The 26693-nt window shown below is 38.3% G+C and overlaps 1 long non-coding RNA gene across 3 annotated transcripts in view; it reads left to right on the forward strand.

The window, feature by feature from the left end:
- The window catches only part of LOC128314098 (uncharacterized), a 248497-nt gene that overhangs the window by 167640 nt on the left and 54164 nt on the right, over window positions 1–26693 (forward strand). For 2 of the 3 annotated variants that reach the window (XR_008295504.1, XR_008295507.1), the window contains exons 3-4: window positions 13336–13497; window positions 14210–14360. This is a non-coding gene — a long non-coding RNA (uncharacterized LOC128314098). The remainder of the gene's footprint in view (window positions 1–13335; window positions 13498–14209; window positions 14361–26693) is intronic. The other variant, XR_008295506.1, reaches the window with a different exon arrangement.

Here is a 26693-nt window from a genome sequence, read left to right on the forward strand (position 1 = left end):
TTAAATAAGTGTGTTTTAGTCTGCTTATTAAGAGGCTAGATCCTGTTTCCCCTGGAGCTGGAGATTTGCAGCTCTCCATGATCAGTAGACTTGGTGTGTGTGGGGAATTGTATTGGTTTTCTGGGTGATGGTCCTGATGCCCTGGTTCTCAGGCTGACTTGCCTAGAAAAGATGTACCTGGAGGGCGCAGTGGGTAGGGGTTGGTGTAAGTTGCTCCAGCCTCCACTGGGGACACTGTGTTGCTCACTGAGGTCTGTCAGTGCCGAGGGTCAGGGGAGTAGGGAGAAATGGCATCATCCCACACTTCAGTCCCTGGAGCATGGAGTTCACACCTGCCACTATTCTGGAAACTCTCACAGAAGAGTGAACACTCTCCCCTCTTGTGTCCCTGGCTTCCCTCAGATCCCTGCCTTCACCCTGTGCCAGAGCTGTCTGCCTGTGTTTTATCTCAGGCACACAGCTGGGTTTCAAACTCCAAATTTTAGGGACCTGGCATGGTGACCTTTGCTGATCCTCTGGGGGAGGGTCTCCTCACACTGCAGTTGTGCCGGTTAGTCCCAGAAAAGCAGTCACATGATCATGCAGCAGCTTGGAGTTTATGGTAAAGTACAGCAAAAAACCAACACCAAGGTTTGCTGCCCTCAAAAAGGGGTCTGTGTTCCTATGCTAATGAATGGGGCAGCATGTTGGCTCCCACCATCTCTTTTGTCCCCTGAGAGATCATGCCACCTCTTCCAAATGCACTCCAAGAAGGGAAATTGTCTCTCCTAGTGTGACCCAGGGGATTCTTAGACTACTACACTGTCTACTCCCATGCCTCTGCCCTCCTTCCCCACAGGAGTACTGTTATGCCTTCCAGGGTCCACCCAGAGGTGGTGTAGACTTCTAAAACTTCAGAGTTTGGGCTTTGATGCTTATAAAAACTTGCAATAATCAGCCCCTCTCATTTCCAAGTCATTGGTTTTGGGGAAGTATTCTCTTGTGCAGTCCTGTGTGCCACTTTCTCTCTGTCTCTCTGAGATCAAGACTCACTCCCCTCTGCAGCACCCACTATTCTTTTCTCCCTGGAATCATGTCTTGGCACCTCCTACCTGCCACATTGTGGCTTCTTTTCTCCCTCAAGTTCCTCAGTTTGTTCTTTGGCATTCAGATAACTTTCTTGGGTGTTTGGAATGATTTAATATTTATCTATGTTCTAGGGATGAGGCAAACCTAGGGTCCCCCTACTGCTCTGCCATCTTAACTCCTCCTCTATGCTATATTTTCTTTAAGTTTAGCTTTGATTTTTTAAAAAATACCTTTGTTCTTTAATCTATTTGCATTGACCTTTTTGTATGGTATAAAATTAGAACGTAATTTTTTCACTGTGTACATGAAGGACCTTTTGTCTAAGCACATTTTATTCTATTCATGGTCTGTGTGATTCTCTTTGTTCCCACACTACAACTTTTATAGCTTTGCAATTTGTCTTAACATCTATGGCGTCTCAAGGGTGAGTGACTCATTGTTATTTATTTTTTTCAAATTGTCTTGACTATTTTGGCCTTTTATTCTTTCAAAGTGAATTTCAGGATCAATTTTCACGGAAAATACTGTTGGTATTTTAAATAGAATTGCTCTGAGTTTATAAGTAGTTTGGGGAGAATTTTTATCTTTATGATATTGAAGGGACCCTCTTATTAACTAAGGTCTTGCTCATATGTAATTTTTAGACCAATAACATAGACATCACCTGGTCTTGTTAGAAATGTGGAATTTTAGTCTCCATCCAATACTTGTTGAACCAGAATCTTCATTTTATCAACAACCACAGAGTTGTATGCACATTCTTAAAGTTTGAGAAGTGTGGTTTTAAAGTCACCCTTTCCTTTCTTCTAAACAGAGCTAGAGATTAGGGGTTTAACTTTATATTTTAAACCTTTATCTCCACTACATTCTCTTAAGCAAAAAAAAAAAAAAAAAAAAAAAGAGAGAGATGCTAAAATATCTATCATCTTAATAAGTGCACTCCAACCCCAGGTGCATATCACCCATTTATATTCACTCCCTTTAAAGTCAACCTCCTTGAATGAGACATCTGTGCTCATTGCTCCTGCTTCCTCACCTTCCAACCATTTCTCAGACTTCTATTCTCCATAATTTTATCAAAACTGCTCATAAGAATGAATGAGATTTTGCTATTAGTGACAACATGGATAGACCTAGAAGATATGCTAAGTAAAATAAGTCAGAGAGAGAAAGACAAATACCATATGATTTCACTTATATGTGGAATTTAAAAATCAAACCGTTGCAAATAAACAAATGAAAAAATAACCACACTCATAAAGACAGACAACAAACTGTTGCCAGAAGGAAGGGGTTCGGGAGAATGGGCAAACTGGTGAAGAGGAGTGGGAGGTACCGTCTTCTAGTTATGGAATGAAAAATCCATGGGGATAAAAGATACAGCATAGGGAATATAGTCAATGGTATTATAATAGCAATGTATGGTGACAGATGGTAGCTACACTTGTCAGCATAGCATGAGGTATACACTTGTTGAATCACTATGTTGTACACTTGAAACTAGTGTCAACTACACTTCAGTAAAAAACCCACACAAGGCATAATGTTGAGTGAAGAAGGCAAATACAAAAGGTGACTTGTTATATGATTTAGTATGTACAAAGTACAAAAATAAAAAATGACACAGGGTAACTGTATCAAAAAGTAAGAACCATTTGTATCCTGCCTACAAGAGACCCACTTCAGACCTAAAGCACGTGTGGATTGAAAGTGAAGGGATAGAAAAACATTTACTGTGCAAATGGAAGCAAAAAGAAAGCTGGGGTAGCAATATTTATATCAGATAAAATAGACTTTAAAACAAAGACTGTAATAAGAGCCAAAGTGGGACACTATGTAATGAAGGGAAAAATCCAAAAGTTGATATAACAATTGTAAATTCTATGCACCAAACAAAAAAGCACCTAAATACATAAAGCAACTATTAACAGACATAAAGGAAAAAATTGACAGCAATCAACAATAGTAGTGGACTTTACATCAGTGGACAGATATTTCAGACAGAAAATCAACAAGGAAACAGTTGCTTTGAATGTCACATTAGACCAGATAGAACTAACGTACATTCAGAACATTCCATCCCAAAAGAGTTGAATGCATTTTTTCAAACACACATGGAACATTCTCCAGGATATATTGCATATTAGGCCACAAAACAAGTCTTAATAAACTCAAATAGTTTGAAATCCTATCATCCATCTTTTCTGACCACAGTAGTATTAAACTAGAAATCAACCATAAGAAAAAAAATCTGGAAAAAACACAAATACTTGGTGGCTAAATAACATGCCACTAAACAATGAATGGGTCAACCAAGAAGTCAAAGAGGAAATAAAAAATACATAGAGACAGATGAAAATGAAAACGCAACAGTCCAAAATCTTTGGGATACAGCAAAAGCTGTTCTAAAATGTAAATTTACAGTAATGCCGGCCTACTTCAAGAAATAAGAAAACCTCAAATAAACAACCAAACCTTACCCCTAAAAGAGCTACAAAAAAGAGTAAAGCCTGAAGCCAACTGAAGGAAGGAAATAATAAAGATTAGAGCAGAAATAAATGAAACAGAGACTAAAAAACAAAACAAAGATAAAATAGATCAATGAAACCAGGAGCTGATTCTTTGAAAACATCAAAAGTTGATAAATCTTTATCCAGATTTATCAAAAAAAGAGAGATGCCTGAAATAAATCGGAAATGGAGAAGGGAAGGAGTTAAGATGGAGGAGTAGGGAGACCTTAGGCTTGCCTCATCCCTCAAACACAGATAAATATAAAATCATTTTGAACACCCAAGAAATTGGGTGAGAAATCAAAAATGTACAACTAGAGGTGAAAAAGCTGCTACATCATGAAAAGTAGGAACTATGGAGATTTCAGTTGGGGGACAAAAGAAGTGTGGGTGCTGCAGTGGTAGGGGGAGCCCTGATTGTGGAGAGAGAAGGGAGAAAGAGAGAGGAAGAGTGGAAGTACATGTGGGGAATTGCACAAGAAAAAACTCTTCCCCAAAAACATTGAGGAAAGGAGAGGGGAGGACTACTGCAAGTTTTTATAAACAGCAGAGTGCAGAGTCTGAGGTTTTGGAGGTCTGTGACATCACCAGGGTAGCTAGCCTTGGTGGTTTTAGCAGTGCTCTCTGGTGGAGAAGGAGGGTGGAGACCAGGGAGCAGGTGGGAAGGTCCAAAGATCCCCTGGGTTGAACAGGGAGAGGCAGTTCCCCTGCTTTGAGTGCATATGGGAGAGGGGGTGCAACCTCTCAGGGGGCAAGGAACCTGGCAGGCACCACTGAGCTGCCCCATTTGCTAGCATAGGAATGGGGGTTCTAGTTGAGGGCAGTGAGTCTCAATGCTGGCTTTTTGCTGTGCTTTGCCATAAAGTCCAAGCTGCTCCATGGTTATCTGACTGATTTCTGGGCCAAACCTGTATGTTGCTGCAGGGTAATGAGACCCTTCCCCAGAGAATAAGCACAGGCCCTCACCTCATGCATCTATAAAATTTGGAGTTTTGGAATCCAGCTGTGTGCCTGAGATAAAGCCCAGGAGTGCTGTGCTGCCTGGTCGGCAGATAGCTCAGACACAAGCAGGGTGAAAGCAGGGATCAGATGGAGGCCGGGTACACAGTGGGGGAGAGGGGGTTGCTCTTCTTTGAGGGCTTCCTGAACGTTGGTAGGTGCTAACTACCTGTTCTAGAGATGAGAGAGCAGGATGAAGCCATTTTCACCCCACCCATCAGCTCGGAATTCACTGAGAAAGGCAGTGCCACCAAGGGGAAGACAGAGTCACTTACACCAAGCCTCACAACCCTGTGCCAGGGCAAGTCCCCCTGAGAGTCAGCACAACAGGCCTCTCCTACAGAAGAGGAGCACAAACCCCTCACAAGCACAAAGTCTACTGGTCATAGAGTGCTACAAAGCTTCAGCTCTAGAGGAAATAGGAGCTTCCTTTTTATTTTTAATCTTTAAATTAAAACTTAAAAAATTTTTATTTTTCTTTTTTCTTTTTAAACACACACACACACACAATTTTGGACTTAGCTTCCTTTATCAAGCAGACAAAAACATACCTAGGATCTAGATTTTTGTTTTGTTTTCTCTATATTTTTTTTTCTGGAAAACATGACAAGACAGAGGAATTCACCCCAAAAGAAAGAACAGGAAGTAAAAGTAATGGGCAGAGATTTAATCAATACAGATAGAAGTAAGATATCTGAACTAGAATTGAAAACAACAATGATAAGAATACTAGCTGGGCTTGAAAAGCATAGGTGATACTAGAGAATCCCTTACTGTAGAGATAAAATAATTAAAATATAGTTAGGCCAAAATTAAAAATGCCATAACCAAGATGCAGACTTGAATGGATACCATGACAATGAGGATGGACGATGCAGAAGATATAGAATCTGTGATATAGAAGATAATATTATGTAAAATAATGAAGAAGAAAATAAGAGGGAAAGGTATTGGATCATAAGGTAGGCTTAGGGAACTCAGTTACTTCTTAAAATGTAATAATATTTGTATCATAGGAGTCCCAGAAGATAAAGAGATAGAAAAAGGGACAGAAAATTTAAGGTTTATTTGAGAAAATTATGGCTGAAAACTTCCCTACTCTGGGAAAGGACACAGACATCAAAATCTGAGAAGCACAGAGAACTCCCATTAAATTCAACAAAAGCTGGCTATTGCCAAGACATTTAGTCAAATTCACAAAATACACAGACAAGGAAAGAATCCTGAAAGCAGCAAGGGAAAGAACTCCTTATCCTACAGGGGGAGAAAATTCAGTTTCATAGCAGATCTCTCCAAGGAAACTTGCAGGCCAGAAGGGAATGGCAGGATATATTCAGCATGCTGAATGGGAAAAATATGCAGGTGAGAATAGTTTATCCAGCAAGGCTGTCATTAGATTAGAAGGAAAGATAGAGTTTCCCAGACAAGCAAAAACTAAAGGAGTTTGTGACAACTAAACCACTCCTGCAACAATATTAAAGTCGATTCTTTGGGGAAAAAAGACCAAAGCAACACAGACTAGAAAGGAACAGAGAACATCACCAGAAACCCCAACTTTACAGGTAACACAATTGCACCAAATTAGTATCTTTCAATAACCATTCCAAAAGTAAATAGACTAACTGCTCCAATAAAAAGATATTCTGTCAGAATAAAAATAAAACAAGATCCATCTATATGCTGCTTACAAGAGACTCATTTTAAAGACCTCAGCAGATTAAAAGTGAGGGGATGGAGAAACATCTATCATGCTAACGGACATCAAAAGAAAGCTAGAGTAGTCATACTTATATCAGCAAACTAAATTTTAAACCAAAGATTGTCACAAGAGATGAGGAAGGGCATTATGTCATAATTAAGGGGTCTATCCATCAAGAATATATAACAATTGTAAATATTTATGCCCCAAATATATAAATTTATATATCTGGGAGTACCCAAATATATAAATCAATTAATAACAAACATAGAGAAACTCATTGATAATAATACAATAATACTAGGGGACTTTAACACCTCACTTACAGCAATGGACAGATATCTAAGCAGAAAACCAACAAGGAAACAATAGCTTTGAATGACACACCGGACTGGATGGACTTAACAGACATAGAACATTTCATCCTAAAGCAGCAGAACCCACATTATTTTCTAGTGCACATGGAACATTCTCCAGAATAGGTCACATACTGGGTCACAAATCAATCCTCAACCAGTAAAAAAAGACTGAGATCATACCACGCATATTTTCAGATCACAGTGCTAGGAAACTTGAAATCAGCCATTAGACAAAATTTGGAAAGACCACAAATATGTGGAGGTTAAAGAACATCCTACTAAAGAATGGATAGGTTAACCAAAAAATTAAAGAGGAAATAAGAAATTAGAAGGAAACAAGTGAAAATGAAAACATGATAGTCTAAAACCTTTGGGATGCAGCAAAGACAGTCCTAAGAGGGAAGTATATTGCAATACAGGCCTACCTCAGAAAGTAAGAAGAGTCTCAAATATACAACCTAACCTTACACCTAAAGGAGATAGAAAATGAACAAGAAATAAAGCCTAAGCCAGCAGAAGGGAAATAATAAAGATTAGAGCAGAAATAAACAATATAGAAACAATAAAAGTAGAACAGATCAGTGAAACTAAGAGCTGGTTCTTTGAAAGAATTAATAAAATTGATAAACCCCTAGTCAGACTTATCAACAAGAAAAGAGAAAGGACCCCCAAAATAAAATCACAATGAAAGAGGAGGGATTACAACCAACACCACAGAAACACATACAATTATAAGAGAATATTATGAAAAATTATATGCCAACAAACTGGGCAACATGGAAAAAATAGACAAATTCCTAGAAACATACAAACTACCAAAACTAAAACAAGTAAGAAATAGAAAATATGAACAGAAATTGAATTTTGAATCAAAAAACTCTGAACAAACAAAAATCCAGGGCCAGGTGGGTTCCCTGGGGAATTCTACCAGACATTTAAATAGTTAATACCCATTCTTCTCAAATGGTTCCAAAAAACAGAAATGGAAGGAAAACTCCCAAACTCCTTCTACAAGGCCAGCATTTCCATCATTCCAAAACCAAAGACCCCACTAAAAAGAATTATAGGCCAATATCCCTGATGAACATGGATGTAGAAATTCTAAACAAGATACTAGCAAATCAAATCCAAAGTACATTAAGAGAATTATTCACCATGATCAAGTGGGACTTACTCCTGGGCTGCAAGGAATCTTTGCAAATCAATCAATATGATACACCACATTCATAAAAGAAAGGATAAGGACCATATGATTCTCTCAAAAGACGCAGAGAAAGCATTTGACAAAATATAGCCTCCATTCTTGATAAAATCCCTCAACAAAGTGGGGATAGATGGAATATACCTCAACATCATAAAGACCATATACGAAAGACCCACAGCTAATATCATCCTTAATTGGGAAAAATTGAGAGCTTTTCCTCTATGATCATGAACAAGACAGGGATGTCCACTCTCACCATTGTTATTTAACATAGTATTGGAAGTCCTAGCCTCAGCTAGGATACATAGGAATAAACCTAACCAGAGAGATAAAAGATCCGTAGTCTGAAAACTATAGAACACTTATGAAAGAAATTGAAGAGGACATAAAGAAATGGAAAAACATTCCATGCTCATGGATTGGAAGAACAACCATTGTTAAACTGTCTATACTACCCAAAGCAATCTACACATTCAATGCAATCCCTATCAAAATAGTCCCCTCATTTTTTACTCACCCAGACAAACAATCCTAAAATTTGTATGAAACTGTATAAGATCCAAAATAGCCAAAGCAATCCTGAAAAAGGAAAGCAAAGCTGGAGGTATCATGATTCCAGACTTCAAGCTATATTACAAAACTGTAATTATCTGTCTTGATATCTGTATGGTACTGGCACATGAAAAGACACAGAGATCAGTGGAACAGAATAGGAAACCCAGAAATGGACCCACAACTAAATGGTCAACTAATCTTGGACAAATCAGGAAAGCATAACTGGTGGAAAAAGACTCTTCAACATTTGGTGTCGGGAAAATGGGACAGCAACATGCAGAATAATAAAACTGGACCACTTTCTCATATTATACACAAAAATAAATTCAAAATGAATCAAAGACCTAAATGTGAGACAGGAAATCATCAAAATCCTAGAGGAGAACACAGGCAGAAACCTCTTTGACCTTAGAGCAACTTTGTACTTGACACATCTCCAGAGGCAAGGGAAACAAAAGCAAAAATGAACTATTGGAACTTCATCAAGATACAAACCTTCTGTACAGTGAAGAAAACAACCAACAAAACTAAAAGGTAGCCTATGGAATAGGAGAAGACATTTGCAAATGAAATATCTGATAAAGGGTTAGTGTCCAAAATCTACAACTTATCAAACTTAACATCCAGAAAACAAATAATCAAAATAAGAAATGGGCAGAAGACATGAATAGACATTTTTTCAAAGAATACATACAGATGGCTAACAGATATGTGAAAAGATGCTCAATATCACTTATGTCCAGGGAAATAGAAATGAAAACCGTAATGAGACACTACCTCACACCTGTCAGAATGGCTAAAGTTAAAAACAAAAGAAACAACAGGTGTTGGTGAAGGTGCAGAGAAAGGGAATCACTCCTGCACTTTTGGTGGAAATGCAAACTGGTGCAGCCACTCTGGAAAACAGTATGGAGGTTCCTCAAAATAAAAATAGAAGCACTCTATGAATCAGAAACTACTGGGTATTTACCCAAAGGATACAAAAATACAGATTAAAAGGGGTACATACACCCCATTGTTTGTAGCAGCACTATAAAGAATAGCCAGACTATGGAAAGAGCCCAAATGTCCATGGACTGATGAATGGATAAAGAAGTGGTATATACATATACAACTGAATATTTCTCAGCCACCAAAAAGAATGAAATCTTGCAATTTGCAGTGATATGGATGGAGCTAAAGTGTATTATGCTAAGAAAAATTATAGAAAAATACCATATGATTTCACTCATATGTGGAATTTAAGAAACAAAGCAGATAAACATCTAGGAAAGCAGAGGAAGAGAAGAGAGGGAAACAAACCACAAGAGACTCTTAGTGACAGAGAACAAATTGTGAGTTGATGGAGGGAGGTGAGTGGGAGATGGGCTAGAAGGGTGATGGGTACTAAGGAGGACATTTGTTATGATGAGCACTGGGTGTTGTATGTAAGTGATGAATCACTGAATTCTCCTGAAACCAATACTGCACTATATGTTAACTAACCAGAATTTAGATAAAAATTTGAAAAGGGAAAAAAGAAGTGGTAGAGAAATAATACCACAGCAATACAAAATATTATAAGAGAATAAAAAATCATATTCTAGGAATTGGACAACTTACAACAAATGAATAAATTTCTAGAAACAAATAACCTTCCAAAACTGATTCAGGAGACAGTAGAAAATTTGAAGAGACCCATTACTAACAAGTACATCAGTAATCAAAGAGCTTCCAACAAAGCAAAGTCCAGGACCAGATGGCTTCATGGGTGAATTCTACCAAACATTGAAAGGAGAGTTCACACCGATTCTCAAACTATTCCAGAAAAGGAGAAGACAATCTTCCAAATTTTCTATGAGGCCAGCATTACCTTGATACCAAATCCAGACAAAGGCACTACAAAAAAAGAAAATTATTGCAGCTTTGTTTACAGTAGCTAAGATATGGAAACAACCCAAATGTTCATCCATAGATGAATGGATAAAAAAAATCTGGTGTATATATATGCAATGGAATATTAAATGGCCACAAAAAGAATGAAATTTTACCATTGGCAACAACATGGATGGACCCAGAGGGTATAATGCTAAGTGAAATAAGTCAGAGAAAGACAAATACTGTAATGATTTCTCTTATATGTGGAATTTACAAAACAAAACAAATGAACAAAGGAAAAAGGAGACAAGCAAACATGCTCTTAAATACAGAGAAGAAACTGGTGTTTGCCAGAGGGGAGGTGTGTGGGAACATGGGTGAAATAGATAAAGGGAATTAAGAATACTCTTATTATGGTGAGCACTGAGTAATTTATAGAATTGTTGTACACCTGAAAGTAATATAATAGTGTACTTTAATTATACTTCAATTAGAAAGTAAGTAAAAATTTTTTGAAAAGGTTATAAAAATAGAGAAGCTACTGTATAGTGTTAGAAGTCAGGCTAATGTTTATCCTTGGCAGGATAAGTGCAATGGGCCAAGGGGAGGTTTTGGGGTATTGGTATTGTTCTATTTCTTAACCTGGTTATGTGAATGTGTTCACACTGTAAATTTATGTGTACTTCTTGGTGTGCATGCTAAACTTTAATAAAAATCTCAAAAATACATTTTCCAAATTGGAAAAAAAAACCCAATCTGTTTGAGCTCAGGTTACTAAGGATTTTCTAATTTCCAAATCCATTGGGCATCTCGAGTGCTCACTTTACTTTACCTTTTTGAAGAATCATTGCACTTTGTTAATTCATTCTTTCTTTTGTCTATTTTCACAGCAGCTGACTCAGCTTGGGCTGCTATCACCTCCTGCCTGTACCCATGCAATTCTCTCCTAACCTATTCTTCCCTCTCCAGACAATATACTTTATCCTCTCTAGAGCTTCTTGACTTCTTCTAAATGTAAATCAGATCCGGTTAGTGCTTTTCTTAAGGTTCATATCTCACAGATAAAACTTGAAACTTCTTGGGCCATCATAAGAGGACCTTGTGGATTATGTTCATGCCTGACCCTCTACCTCATTTCCTTGCCATTCCCTTTCATGAAACTTGTGTTTTAGCCAGGCTAGAAGGCTTGCAGTTTCTTGGTATCCCACATCATTTCCCGTGTCCATGTCTTTGCATTTCCTTCTGCCCAGAAATACCTTGCCTCTTTGCCTATTTATCAAGCATGTACTCATTCTCCCAGATCCAATTCAGATGGCTCTCCCTCTGTGGAGACTTTCCTCTCCATTTAGAGGGGATCTCTCTTGGCCACCATGGGCTGAATTTCTATGATTGTACTTATCCCTTAGTATAGCAACTACTGTTTACCTCTCCTTCCCTACCAGCCTGTAAACTGGTAGTGGAAGGTCTTACTCTTACTTGTTTTTATATCCTCAGTGCAGGCATTCTAGGCATGTCATGAATGCTTATTGCATGAACAAATGGATGCCTGAATCAGGTTAGTAGAGGAGACATTTGTTCATGATGCCACTGCTGTCTCTGCTTGTAGTAGTTTCTGTTCCTGGAACTTGCCCACACCCTTCTGGGACCATAGAAAATTCTCCCTCCCCTGGGAAGCCCCTCGCGAGATGCTCCAGCTGGAAGGGACCTCTTCTTTTCTCGTGCTGAAATACCACTTCTTTCTGCCCCCTCTCTTAGTCACTTACCTCTTCCTCAGTATTTGTGCTTCTCTTGCTCAACACAAGTCATTTGTAAATTGTCTGAAGGGACTGTGTCTTACTCTTCTGTGTCCTTCCCCCAAATTCTCACCAAATGTCTTGTACATGGAAGACACTTGGTTGATGTCTATTGAGTTGAATCAGCATGGTTTTAACTCACACAAATGTGGAGTTTTCATCTAGAACATAAAGGAAGCTTAGATTCCTGAACTGGAGAGAATGTTATGTGGGTGGAGCACACAGAGTGATTATTAGAATCAGGCAGGTGGGTCATTACAGAAATCAAAATAACTGCAAGAGAGAGAGCCTTAGGTCTGAAAAGGCCACCTCTGCAAGGAGGCTGCCTTACAGAAATGCTCTCAACCCCTATGGGGGTGCTTGGTAAACCTGTTACACTAGGGTGGGGGCAAAAACTGCCCTTCACTAAGCCTGTTTAAACTCAGATCAGTTTTGGGGGCCAAGTTCTGGGAAGCTTCTGAAGGGACTTTTAAGAAAATGTCAAAGGAGCGAATGTGATTAAATTTTCTTGAACTATGGGAGACCCTGGGAAAAAACACATTCCCTTTGCCTTAACTCCCTTGGATGAAACATCATGGTGGAGGAGAATTCTGATCATTCCCAGAGGGCTTAGAATTCTAATCTCTGGTTAAATTAAGCAGCACTGGAGAGGAAAAAGAACTTACTTGGTAAAAACAATGAGTTTAAAAGGGACAAGCTGAGCTTGTGGTGCAGCATATGTCTTCAGCAATTAGATGAACTCAGATCTCATCCTGATTCTTACCCACACTGCTGGCCTGAAGAAGGGGCTCAGTAATATCAAATATGCTAGTGGTGAACATTTCCTTTGATTTTCTCATGAGACATCAGAGATTTCAATATTTTCTTGTAATATGTGTTCATCATGTGCTATTTTAAAACCTGCCTTGAAAACAGGCTTGCAACCCTCAATCCTTTTTTTTTTTTTTTTTTTTTTTTTTTTTTTTTAAGAGAGCAAGGATGTTCATGGCCCAGGTGGCTGCCACTGGAGTTTTGGCCACACTGGGGCAGGTGGGCTGAGTACTGAGGTCCCCACCATTCCTCTGACAGGACAGAAGTCCTGGCTGGGTGACCTTTGAGCTTCTAGGACTTGGGAATGCTGATCAGAGTGTGCAATGTATGCACACAGTCACTCTGTGGCCCAGAAGGGTCATATCTAATTAAAAAAAATTCTTCAGTATATTCAACCCAATGAAGCATAGACGGAGTGTTTTCATGTGAAGGCTAGAGTAGAGCTGCATTTCAGTGGCTTCCATTTTTTTTTTCTTTTCAGAGTAGAGACAAAGGGAAAGGATTAAAGGAGGTTGGAAGACAGCTCTAATTGTATCTTATTCATGTGGTTGATGAACTTAACACACATCTCAATTCCGACATCAAAGAGGCCTGAGTCTTCTCCATCAAAGTGACAGTTCAGTTGGGAAAGCCATTATATCATGTAAGCACAGTGAGTGAAATTGCGTTGGATGTTTTGTTTGCCCTTCCAGTTATACTCTCTTCCCTTTTCCATCATGCTTTGAGCCCCATGAATAAATCAGAAGGTTTCTTACCCTCTGGCTCCAGGTAGGGTTTGGGCAAAGGAAAGCACTAGCAAGAGATTGGAGGGAGGGAGGGCAATCAGGTTGAGGCATTCCTTGGCTTTTCTCCTGGTTATCATAGGTTATATGAGTTCTTTTACTTATGAGCACAGCTTCTGTTAAGTGATTGGTCCTCCTTTATAATTTTACTGATTTCTCAAGGTTTTGGTAATTGCCTCTTCCCCTGCTGGTCCAGTCCTAGGAGGAGATGACAGCTCTCTGGTGTTACTAGCCTCAGGGCTTTGCTATCCTTTCGTATCTCTTGACCCTGGCCACATTTTGTAAACAGTTACTTTATTAAGGGCCTCCCTGGGTGCCCTCACTAAATGTGTGGCTTATTTCCTGCCAGATGGAGGAGGCACCTTAGAAATGCAGCACAGGGTCACTTAACACAGCATGTGGGAATTTTGGAAGGTATCCTGGAGGAGGTGAGGCATGAAACAGTTAAGGGTTAACCAGGTGGAGGGGAATTTAGGCAGTTGGCCCTTAAGGGGCTAAGTTGGAAGCAGTTTGTAGTGGTTGAAACATTGTTCCTGAAGGCAAAGACATTACCTGTCTTGCTTATTGTTATAGACTCAGCTCCCTGAGGACCCAGGGCACATGGTTTATGATCAGTCATCGTTGCTGAATGAATGGAAGAATGGATGAAGGCAGGGAATTGCAAGAGAAGAGGCCAGAATATTGTTCTACAGGATCCTGATCACAGGGACACTGTGGAGTCTTGGTAAGGAGCTGGGGTAAAGGGGGAGGGCCATATTTAAAAATGTGTAGGGGGTAGGCACCTGGGTGGCTTAGTTGGTTGAGCATCCAACTTTGGCTCAGGTCATGGTCTCACGGTTCATGAGTTCAAGCCGTGCATTGGGCTTGTTGCTGTCAGAGCAGAACCCACTTTGGATCCTCTGTCCCCTTCTCTCTGTGGTTCTCCCCTGCTTGTGCTCTCTTTCTCAAAAATAAACATTTAAAAAATATATGTAGGAGGAACAAAATCAAAAGAACTTGATGAATACGTTGATGAGTAGAATAAAAGAAGATTCAAAGATGACAACCAATATGGATCTACGTTATCTTTTTTTTTTTAATTTTTAAACATTTATTTATTTATTTTATGGTGAAACAGTTGCTTTTTTTAAATATGAAATTTATTGTCAAAATTGGTTTCCATACAACATCCAGTGCTCATCCCAACAGGTGACTTCCTCAATACCCATCACCCCACCCTCCCCTCCCTCCCACCCCCCCCATCAACCCTCAGTTTGTTCTCAGTTTTTAAGAGTTTCTTATGTTTTGGCTCCCTCCCTCTCTAACCCTTTAATAAGCCATTTTCTCCTGTATTCATTTGAGGTCCTTTTGTGACCATTAATACTGACACCTTGGGAATTCCTGCTAACTGGAGATTTCAACCCTGAGGCAGATTATACCCTACATGTCTAGATAATCATTCAATCAAATGTCCTTGGGCCACCTGAGTTAAAGAGAGCAGTGCTCTGTAGTCTCTTAAGCCCAGGCTCTGGGAATTAGCACTAAGCTTATGTGAAGGAGGCCACATCTGCCCCACCAGACAGGCAGCTCTCTCTGAGGGGCTAGAACATTTCTTTTGAAAGATGGGCTATTCTTTTTTAAAATGCAAATACTTTAAGCAGGTTTTCAGATTTTTTTTTTCAACATGAGCTTTAAGTCTTCCTTTTACCAGTATTTATTGAGAGCCTACTGTGTGCCTGAGGGATAGATTTGGGGATTATAGAGACATGATCCTTGCTTTAAAGGGCTCATAGGACATTTCACCTGTAAAGACAAGACAGTATTCCCTCCCACACAGGATGTTCCTAAAAACCTCTGTGGAGAAGTGTCTGAAGTTTGGGATCCAAACTTTAACTCCTTCAAGAAAGAGCCGTGCATACTGAGATTCTCATGATTGCATAAAAGTGATATAGCCACAACTTTTAGGGGGGTGGGCAGTGTGGTGGGTCAGCCAGGGGTAGTTGGGAGGTGCACATGAAGAGGCACACCAGCTCAGCTTTCTGAGGTTAGGGACAACTGCTAAAACGAGGTTGCATCTGTGCATATAGTCTTAAAGGAATTTTAGGTCTGGGTGGAGAGCTGATGTTTCTGGAGATGATGTTTCTGTCCCAGCAAGTGGTGTATGCAGGGAGAACTTTTAGGATTTACTCTCATAGCAACTTTGAAGTATATGATATAGTATCATCAATTATAGTAACCACACTTACATTGGATCCTCAGAACTTATTCATCTTATACCTGGAAGTTTATACCTTTTGACTAACATCTCCTTATTTCTCCCACCCCCCAAGTCCCTGACAACCACCACCCTACTGTTTCTCTGAGTTTGGCTTTTTTCGATTCTACATATAAGTGAGATGATACAGCATTTGTCTTTCTCTGTCTGACTTATTTCACTTAACATAATGCCCTCAAGGTCCACCCATGTTGTTACAAATGACAGGATTTTCTTCTTTCTCCTGGCTAAATAATATCCTATTGTAAATGTTTACCACATCTTCTTTATCCGCTCATCAATCACTGGATGCTTAGGTGTTTCTTTGTATTGACTATTGTGAATAATGCTGCAATGAACATAGGGGTGCAGATTTCTCTTCAAGATAGTGATTTCATTTTTTTTTCAAATATATACCCAGAAGTAGAATTGCAGAAAAGAAAGTAATTATGTGAGGTGATGGATGTATTAATTAAGCTTATTGTGGTAATCATTTTGCAATATATATGTGTTAAATAGTATTGTACACCTTAAACTTATACAATGTTATATGCCAGCAATATCTCAATAAAGCTGGAAAGAAAAGAGTGAATTGTATGTGAATAGGTGAGTTTGTGAAGGTAGATAAATGGCAGTATAGGAACTAAGCAGGAGTCGGATCACACATGCAGTTGCCTGCTATTCTCTTTCTATTAGCTAGTATTCCATTATGAAACAATACTTATTTACAGTAAACAAATCCAAATGATGCAGAAAGATATAAGGTGAAAAGTAAAAGTTCTTTATCTCCTAGTGCCACTGCCCAGAGGAATCAAAACCTTTAAGATATTCCATGTTTTCTTTCATTTTTCTCTGTGCATACCTCCCTGTGCATTCAATCTTTATTTTTACAATTTACACTGTGCCTATTTCTGCAAACTGCTTTTTAAAAATAATTTACTTTTGATATAATTCCATTCCATTTCTACCTGACCTAATTATTGCATCTTACATAAGGAATCATCACAACTTATCAACCAAGTTAAATGATGGACCTTTTGTTGTTTCCCACTATTACAATTAATCCTGAAAGCAACTTCCTTACATCTTTGTGCAAATATGTGTATTTGTGAAATAAATTCTTAAAAGTGGGATTGATAGCTGTCTATTGCCATGTTATTCTTCATAAATCGCACCATTTTTAGCTACACTTGTGGGGAGAATAGCATAGTACACAGAGTTGTTCAATGGCTAGGTTGTATACCTGAAACTCATGTAACATTATGCTACAACAAAAGAATAAACTTTCTGACAGAATAGGTTCCTATTCAGTTTTAAATAAACATACTCATGTTTGTGAATACAAAAAAAGTTGCAACACTTCGTATTCACACTAATAAATGTATGTGTGTTGAAAGGGGTCAAGAGGATGTGACCGCCTGTTGACCTATGAGCTACACCTGGGCTATCAGGCTGCTCACCTGTTCCCCATCCTTGGAATATACCTTCCACTTCCCTGGTTATTCCCACAGCCAGAGCCATTTTCAAGGACGCTTCCTTGAGAAAGCCACATGTTGTTGAGACCATCTGGGCTAAATTGTGACTGAACTCAGTGCAGGTCTCTATATAAACTTTTAAGATTCTGGAAGGCAGGTGTGGACATCTACTCATTTCCCAGCTGCCCAAGATAAGCCTGGTAAGTAAGTTCCCTTGCTTATTGAGATGGCCACCTTCCAGTCTACAATGGCCTTTCTTCCATCTCTCCTCCTTGCTCTCTGGACCAGGAACCAGGTCTCTTTTCACCAGGGGAACTTTCAAGGTTGTGAAGCAACAACGTCTGAGAGTGCCAGATATGAGATTTTATTCAACTTGAAAATCCGGGAAATTATCATATTTAATATTTCACCACATTGGATATAATTAGACTTTACTGTTGTCTAGCTGATATCTATTTTCACTTCTCTCCTCTGACTATATAATTTACTTAGGTATTGGTAACTTCTTATGTATAAATTGCAAATCCCAGTTAGAATGAAAAGAAAGAAAATCTCATAGGTACTAATTAATAGCTTTCCCTTATTTGACCATTTAATTTCACTCCTACGTGTACTTCCTCCAGGACATTTCTACAGCTTCTGAAATGTGTTTTGTTTTTCTGCCTTAAGTAATGACTATTTTAAATTATTGTACATACTAAGTTTTTATTTAGCCCATCCTTGCTGCTCTCTCTGGGTACTTAACCCTCATTATTTCCTAGTTTTTCAAGGGTAATGTGGCACCTCAATTTCTGCTTATGTTGTAGTCAGGGAGGTAGAAAATAAGCAAAAAAGAATTCATATAATTTCAGATGGAGATAAGTCATGGAAAAACGAAGCAAGGGCAGATTACAGAGTGTTTGAATTAGAGAAGGGAGTGGAAGCCGATGTTCACAAATGAAGATGAAGCAAGACCTCCTAGAAAAAGTGACTTTTGGGCAGACCCCAAATGGTAAATGAGAATAAGGCAGGAGGTGAACCAGGCAGATGGAAGAATATGCAAATGCCCTGGGGTGGGAAGGAGCTTAGCATGTTTGAGTAGCAAGAAGCCAGCTTGGCAGGTGAGGGATGAACAAGGAAAAGGAAGGGAAGGCCATTAGGAGGAGTTTGGACTTGACTGGTTGGAAGGGAGACCGTTGGAAGGTGTTAAACTAGGGAATGACATGATCTGATTTATGTTTTTAAAAGGCCATTCTGGAGATACGTGCTCTACTGCCTCTTCCCCCGACTCTCCAACCCTCTTAGTCTCCAGCCCTCATAGTCTCAAGATCTTCTCCCTTTGTAAAAATAGCCCTGTTTTTTTTTTTTAAACCACTTGGCATTGTGAAGTTACCAAACAGAACAAAGCAAGGATTAAACTGCTTTATGTGTGGCTTTATATGTGGCCCTTGATCTCTCCTCTGAGTCCTTCAATTCATTTCATCAGAAATAGTTCAATTATATCAAGTCATTGGGTGCTAGCTGAAGGATCCGGAGATAGATCTGTCAAAAGATTAGATGCCATTTAAAAACAATCATTGTTGTTTTATAACACATCCAAGTACAGATCTGGGTTGCTTTAGGTGCATCCTTTAACTTATTTAACTTGTTAGAGATGCCTGAAATGTTCCATTCCCATGGAAGTTTAAAAGGAAAGCAATTTAACATAAATCCTTTCCTTTTTCCTCTGTCTCTAATTTTTATTAAAGTTCTCTTTGTGTAAAAACATTGCCTATAAAAGTCAACTTGAATGTGAATTACAATTAGAGATACAGCCTCTGAGGTTGCCAAAAGAGGTTCTTCACAGATCCATTAACATTTCCCCAGTTCTCTGTTGGATGATGTAGATTCAGCTCCAGGACAGCTTTTGGCTACTTCTCCATTTAGCCTCGGCACATTGGCTGATGTCTATCAAGCTAATTGCTGGCTAATTCTATAATAGATGCGTCCCAGGTGTTTTCTGCCATCTCTTGAAGCTTGTACTCTGTTTCCTTCTGCACTTGGACTCCTACTTACATCTTTACTGACTTGCATAATGCATAAGTATCTAATCTCTTAGAAAGCTAAGACTCTCTCCTTGTTGTAAGCCCTGGATTAAAAAAATCCTTGCTGACTACCGGGAGTAGTTTAGGAATTCTGATTAACAGCAAAAATCAAGTCTGAATGACTTGATTATTTGAAACTCAAATCTGGGACTGTGACACATAATAGCCAAATCATACAGTGCAAACAGAAAGGGAGTTGGCTGGGGTAGGTGGTGGGGAGTATTGGGGGGTGATAGTGAAAGGAAGGTGTCAAAGAAGAGTGATAGGCAGTGCCCACACAACTGTGCTGTCTGCTGTCTCATGTACTACTTGCTAATACAACAGCAGTGAGTGGACCTACAGCTTTAAGAGGATGCCAGCTATCCCTCCATGTTGCTTTTACTCTAGAAGCTAAAAGTTTGGAATCTAATGTTTTCTAGAACCTCAGATGATAGACTCTTTGGCATCCTGGGTGGAATTTTTGTTATCAGTCTTTGAAGCCACAGCTTTTATCTATGATCTGTTATGGAAAGTTTGTTTGAGTAGTACCTTCCTAAAGACACCCATCCTGAACCACTGTATTTAAAATTGCAACACTCGAGACTCCCTATACCTTGTTGTTATTTCCTTTTTCCTGCATCTGTCACCTTCTAATATACTATGCTGTTTATTCTGTTCATAGTCTTTTTCCTCTGCTAGAATATAAGCCTCAAGACTACAGGGATATTTGTTTTAGTGATTCACATATCCCAAGCACTTACTTAGAACAATGCCTGGAACATAGTAGGTGCTTAATAAGTATTCCTTGAGTGAATGAATGATGTTTCAAAATAATAATAGGTAGTAAATATCAGCTCAAGATTCTTTCTTATTTTGGGGATCTGATTAATTCAGCTGTTCAACCAATCTTCATTTGTGAACACTTGCATAATGTAATGTACTGTATCTACATCTATCATAACTTTTAGTATAATTTCCTTACCTACCATGTATATTTCAGTCTTAGGCTCAGACTATCAAAAGCCATTAAACTAGCTATTACCTTCTTGATAGACAAATTGATCTAATATACTGTGATCCCTACAATTAAGTATATAATATCTTAAGATCTTTTCATTGTATACCACTTTTACTTTTATGTGAACATCCCCTCTCCTTCAATTTATCATAGTGTCTCTGGTGGGAGAGTCTGCCCTGTGTGAATGGAGGTCTCAGCCCTTGAATTCCCCCGCAAAAACATTTATGTGACTATCCATGCTGGAGTAAAGACAGCCAGAAGGAAAGTAGTAAGCACAAAGGAATTTATTAAAGCAAAAGTACACTCTCAAGGTGGGAGAGGGGCAGGGTGCTTGAAGTGGCTCCAGGGTTGTTTTGGTATTGGATATTTTTTGCACCTCTTTGAGCTTGGAGGAGCTGTGGCTACAGTGGGGTGGTCTCTACTGGAGGCTGATTCTAATAATTTGGGGCAAGTCCTTTAACAGGTTGGGGAGTTTTTGACCCTTTACAAGGTTGTACCAGAACCATCATGGAAACCTTTCTCTATCAGGTGGGGCTGTCCTGCTGAGCAAATGCAATACAATGAGTCTAGGGGTTACCCTGGGGCAGAGGTGGAAGAGGAAAGCTCATGCTCCACACCTGGGGCTCTTGATCTTTCAGCCCCAAGGTCTTGGAAGCCACTGGGTCAGGATGTTGTGCCCCCAGGCTTCTAATGTACTTTATTTCTTCCCATCCTTGCCCCCGTTTATGTCCCTATCATTCCCCTTTAAGGATTTGGGACTCTGCCTCCCGCATTCCTTCCACTGCTGACATCTAGTTTCTACCTAACATCAGCTAGGTACTTGATTACTAACTATAAAGTGCCATAGGAATTTCAGTCTTATGGTGCTTGTAATGATTTTAAAATGTAATTGGATAATAGTTTTGTTATTGGTGGTGATAGCACCTCGGGATTTATTCTCATGAGATGTAAGTTGCACACTGGCCTGCTGCAAATGTTTCCTCCCAGCTGTGCTCCCTGCCTCCAGGTCTTTCCCCCTTGACTCTATCCTCTACAACTGCATCAGACTTTCTTCCTTAAAGCCCAGCTGTGACCATCCACGCTAATCTCAGAAACTTTCAATAGTCCCCCATGTCTATGCAATTAAGCCCCAATTCTTTAGCATCTTATTGAAAGTTCTCTTTAATGACCTCAAATCACCTTCACAGGCTTACTTCACTGTCTATTTTCATATTCCTACATAATCAGGAGAGTCATTGCTTCCCCTTGTGCTCTAGGCATTGTGATTCCTGAACTTGTCTCATGCTGATTCCTCTGACCAGGAATGCCCCACAGCCTGGGTTCTGTCAAATTCTTGTCATCTTTTAGACCTCGGTGAAAGGCCACCTCCTTTATGGAATTTTTTTTAATTCCCATAATTGGTTGTGCTTCTCCTCTCTTTGAAGTACTGTAACTTAAAAAAAAATCACGATGTATAGATTCTAGTTCTTTTTTAAAACTTTCTTTCGTTGTGGTAAGAACTTTCTTTTTCCAGTTTTACCAAGGAATAAAATTGACAAATAAAATTGTAATATATTTGAAGTATATAGTGTGATGATTTGATATACATATGTATTTTGAAAAGATTCCCACATATAAGAGATACCATGCAGTATTTGTCTTTCTCCGTCGGGTTATTTTACTTTGCGTAATACCTTCTAGATTCATCCATTTGTCACGCATGGCAGGATTTCCTTCTTTTTAAAGATCAAATAATATTTTATTGTGTATATATGCCACATTTTCTTTATCCATTCATCTGTTGACAGACATTTAGGTTGTTTCCATATCTTTGCTATTGTGAATAATGTTGCGAAGAGCATGAACATGGGAGGGCAGGAATCTCTCTGAGCTCCTGATTTCAATTTCGTTAGTTATGTATATCCCAAAAGTAAGATTGCTAGATCATATGGTAGCACTATTTTTAATTTCTTGAGGAAATTTCATAATGTTGTTCATAATGATTGTACACTTTACATTCCCACCAACAGTATAGAAGAATTCCCTTTTCTTCACATCCTTACCAGCACTGGTTATCTCTTGTCATTTTGATAATAGCCTTTCCAGTGGGTATGAAATAATATCTCATTGTGGTTTCAGTTTGCATTTTCCTGATGATTAATGATTTTGAGCATCTTTCCATTTACCCATTGGCCACTTTATTTCTTTTCGGGAAAATATTTATTCGAGTCTTTTGCCCATGTTAAAACTCTTTGCTATTGTGTTATAGGAGTATCGTGTATATTTTGGATATTAGATATGTAGTTTGCAAATATTTTCTTTCATTCTATGGGTTGGCTTTTCATTTTGCTGATGGTTTCCTTTGCTACACAGAAGATTTTTGATTGGATGTAGCTCTCTTGTTTATTTTTGCTTTTGGTTTTGTTTTTGATGTTAAATCCAAAAATTATTGCTCAGACCAATGTCAAGGAGCTCATCCCCTATGTTTTCTTGTAGGAGTTTTATAGTTTCAAGTCTTATTTTCAAGTCTTTAATTCATTTTTGTGTATGGTATAAGATAGTGGTGCAGTTTATTTCTTTTGCATGTGGATATACAATTTTCTGAGCATCATTTATTGAAGAGGCTGCTCTTTCCCCATTGTATTTTCTTGGATACTTTGTCCAAAATTAATTTACCATATAAGGCATGAGTTTGTCATGGATTCTCGGTTCTCTTCCAGTGATTTATGTGTCTGTTTGTATGCCCATCTATATTGTTTGGATTACGATAGTTTTGTAATATAGTTTGAAATCAGGAAGTGTGATGTCTCAGGCTTTGTTTCCTTTCTTAAGATTGTTTGGCCATTTTGGGTCCTAGTGATTCCAAATTTTAGGATGTTTCTCTACTCTATGAAAAATACATGGAATTTTGATAAGGGATTGCTTTGAATCTGTAGATTACTTGTGTAGTATGGGCAGTTTTACAACATTACTTCTTCTAATCCATGAAAACAGAATATCTTTCCATTTATTTATATGTTCAATTTTTTTATCAATATTTTATAGTTTTCAGTGTACAGAACTTTCCATTCCTTGGTTAAGTATTTTATTCTTTTTGATGTTACTATAAATAGGATTGTTTTCTTAATTTTTCTTTTTGATAGCTTATTGTTAGTATTTAGAAATATACCTGAACTTTGTATATTGATTTAGTTTCCTGCAGCTTTATAAAATTCATTTATTTGTTCTAACAGTGTTTTTGGTGGAATCTTTAGATTTTCTGTGTATTAGATGATGCCATTTGTAATTTCTTTCTTTTCTGATTTGGATGCCCTTTCTTTCCTTTTTTTTCCCCCTAATTGCTATGGCTACCAATTCCAATTGCTATGCTATGTTCAGTGGAAGTCGTGAGAGTGGGCATTCTTGTTTTGTCCCTGTTCTTAGAGGAAGAACTTTTAGGTTTTTACCATTGAAAAGCTCACCATGATGTTAAGAGTGGGCTGGTAATATATGAATTTTATTATTTTGAAATACATTCCTTCTATTCCCAATTTGTTGAGAATTTTTATCATAAAAAGGATGTTGATTTCTTTCAAATGCTTTTTCTTCATGTATTGAGATGATCATATGATTTTTATCCTTCATTTTGTTAATGTGGTGTCTCACATGGATTAATTTGCATATGTTGAAGTATCCTTGTACCGTAGGAGTAAATCCCACTTGATCATGATGTATGATCTTTTTAATGTATTGTTGAATTCAGTTTGCTTATATATATATATTTTAAATGTTTATGTATTTTTGAGAGAGACAGCATGAGCAGGGAATGGGCAGAGAGAAAGAGGGACACAGAGAATCCCAACAGGATCCACACTGTCAGTGCAGAGGCTGATGCGAGGCCCAAACATATGAATCATGAGATCGTGACCCAAGGTGAAACCAAGAGTTGAACGCTTAACTGACTGAGCCACCCAGGCACCCCAGTTTCCTTATATTTTGTTTAGGAGTTTGCCTCTGTAGTTTTTTCTTTTTTCTAGTGTCCTTGTCTGATTTTGGAATCAGGGTAAAGCTGTCTCTTAAAATAGTTTGTAAGTTTTCTCTCTTCAGTTTTTTTAAAGAGTTAGAGAAGGACTGGTATTCTCCTTTAAATATTTGGTAGAATTCATCAGTGAAGCCTCTGGTCCTGGTGAGGATACAAAATCTTTCGTTTATTGGTAAGGTTTTGATTAGTGGTTCAATCTCCTTAATTATAATTGGTCTATCCCATTTTTCTATTTCTTCATGATTCAGTTTTGGTCGGTTGTATGTTTCTAGGAATTTCTGGTTTCTTCTAGGTTGTCTAATTTGTTGGCATATAAATGCATATAGTAATTTCTTATGATCCTTAGTATTTCTGTGTTAACCATTGTGATGTCACCTCTTTCATTTCCAGTTTTGGTCTTCTCTCTCTGTTTTTTTTCTAGTTTTTATAGAGAAAATTTTTCTTAAAAAATATTCACTCAATATTAGAAATTGATCTTTTCTATTTTTTTCTAGTCTATTTTATTTATATTTGCTCTGCTTTGCAATTTTCTTCCTTCTATTAACATTCTTCTACTTTTTCTAGTTTCTTGAAGTGTAATATCAGGTTGTTGATTTGAGATCTTTCTTTTTTTATAATGTAGGTGCTTATTGCCATAAACTTCCCTGGTAGAACTGCTTTCAGTGCATTCCATTAGTTTTGGTTTGTTGTGTTTCCATTTTCATTTGTCTCAAGATTTTTGGATTCCATTTTGATTTTTTCTCTAGCTCATTGGTCTGGCCTGGCAGCTAATATTTGTTCTCAGCCACATTTTACCTTTTACCATGCTTGGAGGAGATAGGGCTATCAAGTTTTCTTATTCTCTACAAACTTCGTGTCCTTGTCACCTACTTTTTGACATTTTTGTGATCTAGGCAGCTAGAATATGAGTTTTCTTGACCCCTTGCAGACTGCAATCTCATCTCAATCAGAATTGTCAAGTGGGTTACTGAAAGCCACTCTTTAGACTGATTGGAGAATAGAGCCCTACCTGGCTGCAGACAACTCTTTGCTGGGTATTTCCCAAACCTAGGACATTTCCTGCTTGAGTACATGGCTGAATCACAGAATATGCTCAGTCTGACCTCAGCATCTTTCACTTGTATGAAGTTGGAACCAATTATCAGAAAGAAATATTCTCTATTGAGTTTAGGAATTTTCAATTACTGAAGTTTCCTTTTAGAACAGAAATGTACTTTTTATTGTGCCAGACTACATGATTTTTTTTTATTTTTGAATGAACGCATGGTTTTTTTTTTTTTTTGAAGCCTGACTCTTGGAAAGCAGTCTTATACTAATATTTATTTAAACATGGCAGACTATGGGTCAGAAAATCTAAGAGGTAATTTGAAATGCACTTTGGAGTATGTTATATTCAAATCTTCCAGGAGATCAATATGTTTCACTAAAAATTTTATATATTCCTTAATACATGAACAATGATTTTTACCAATAACATTTATAGTATTGTGGAGCTAACTCATCAAAGATAATTCTCTACAAGTGCTGCCAAAAATCAGAGCTGATCTTGGCATGAATCCAATGCTTCTGGGTCTGAAGTCTTAGGTCTCCAGGCATGGGGAATTTGGCCTTCTATCATCAAGACAACAAGAGAATTTCCTACATTTTGCCTAAAATGAAACTCAACCAATTTTTCTCCCATTTAGCACTTTAGTTACTTACCTCTAGTTATTTTTCACTGATAGGCAAGAAACTACTTTTATCAAAGAACATAGAAATGCATTTCATCTCTTTGTTTTTTAATGTTTATTTATTTTTGAGAGAGAGAGAGCGAGGAGGGGAGGGGCAGAGAGAGAGGGAGACAGAAGATCTGAAGTGGGCTTTTTGCACTGACACCAGAAAGCCCCGCTTAACCAACTGAGCCACTTAGGTGCCCCTCAATTCATTTCTTGAATGCCTGTTTTTTGCGGGTACTGTGTGTCATGGGAATTTTTAAAATGAGTAAACTGTGGTCTCTGCTCTTTAAGGAATGGCAATTCAGTAGTAGGGACAGGTAAGGCATAAATAGCTAGAATACAAGGTAGCTCTAATCAGTGCTATAATTAGGATGTTGTGCAAATACCGGAGTATGAGAGATTAATGGTTTTAGCATACGAAAGACTTCCTTCTCCTATTTTCTTCTAGAAACTTCCTTAGGCTAACACTTCTGGCCTCTCTCCCCACTAAGTGAGGAGAAGTGATGTTGTTCAGATCTACTCTCCAATCTATCAGTTTCAGTGGTAGAGGCCTCTGACCTTGTAAGCAAAGACT

The sequence above is a fragment of the Acinonyx jubatus genome, chromosome A1 (assembly GCF_027475565.1).
Source record: "Acinonyx jubatus isolate Ajub_Pintada_27869175 chromosome A1, VMU_Ajub_asm_v1.0, whole genome shotgun sequence".
In the NCBI taxonomy this organism is placed as follows: Eukaryota; Metazoa; Chordata; class Mammalia; order Carnivora; family Felidae; genus Acinonyx; species Acinonyx jubatus.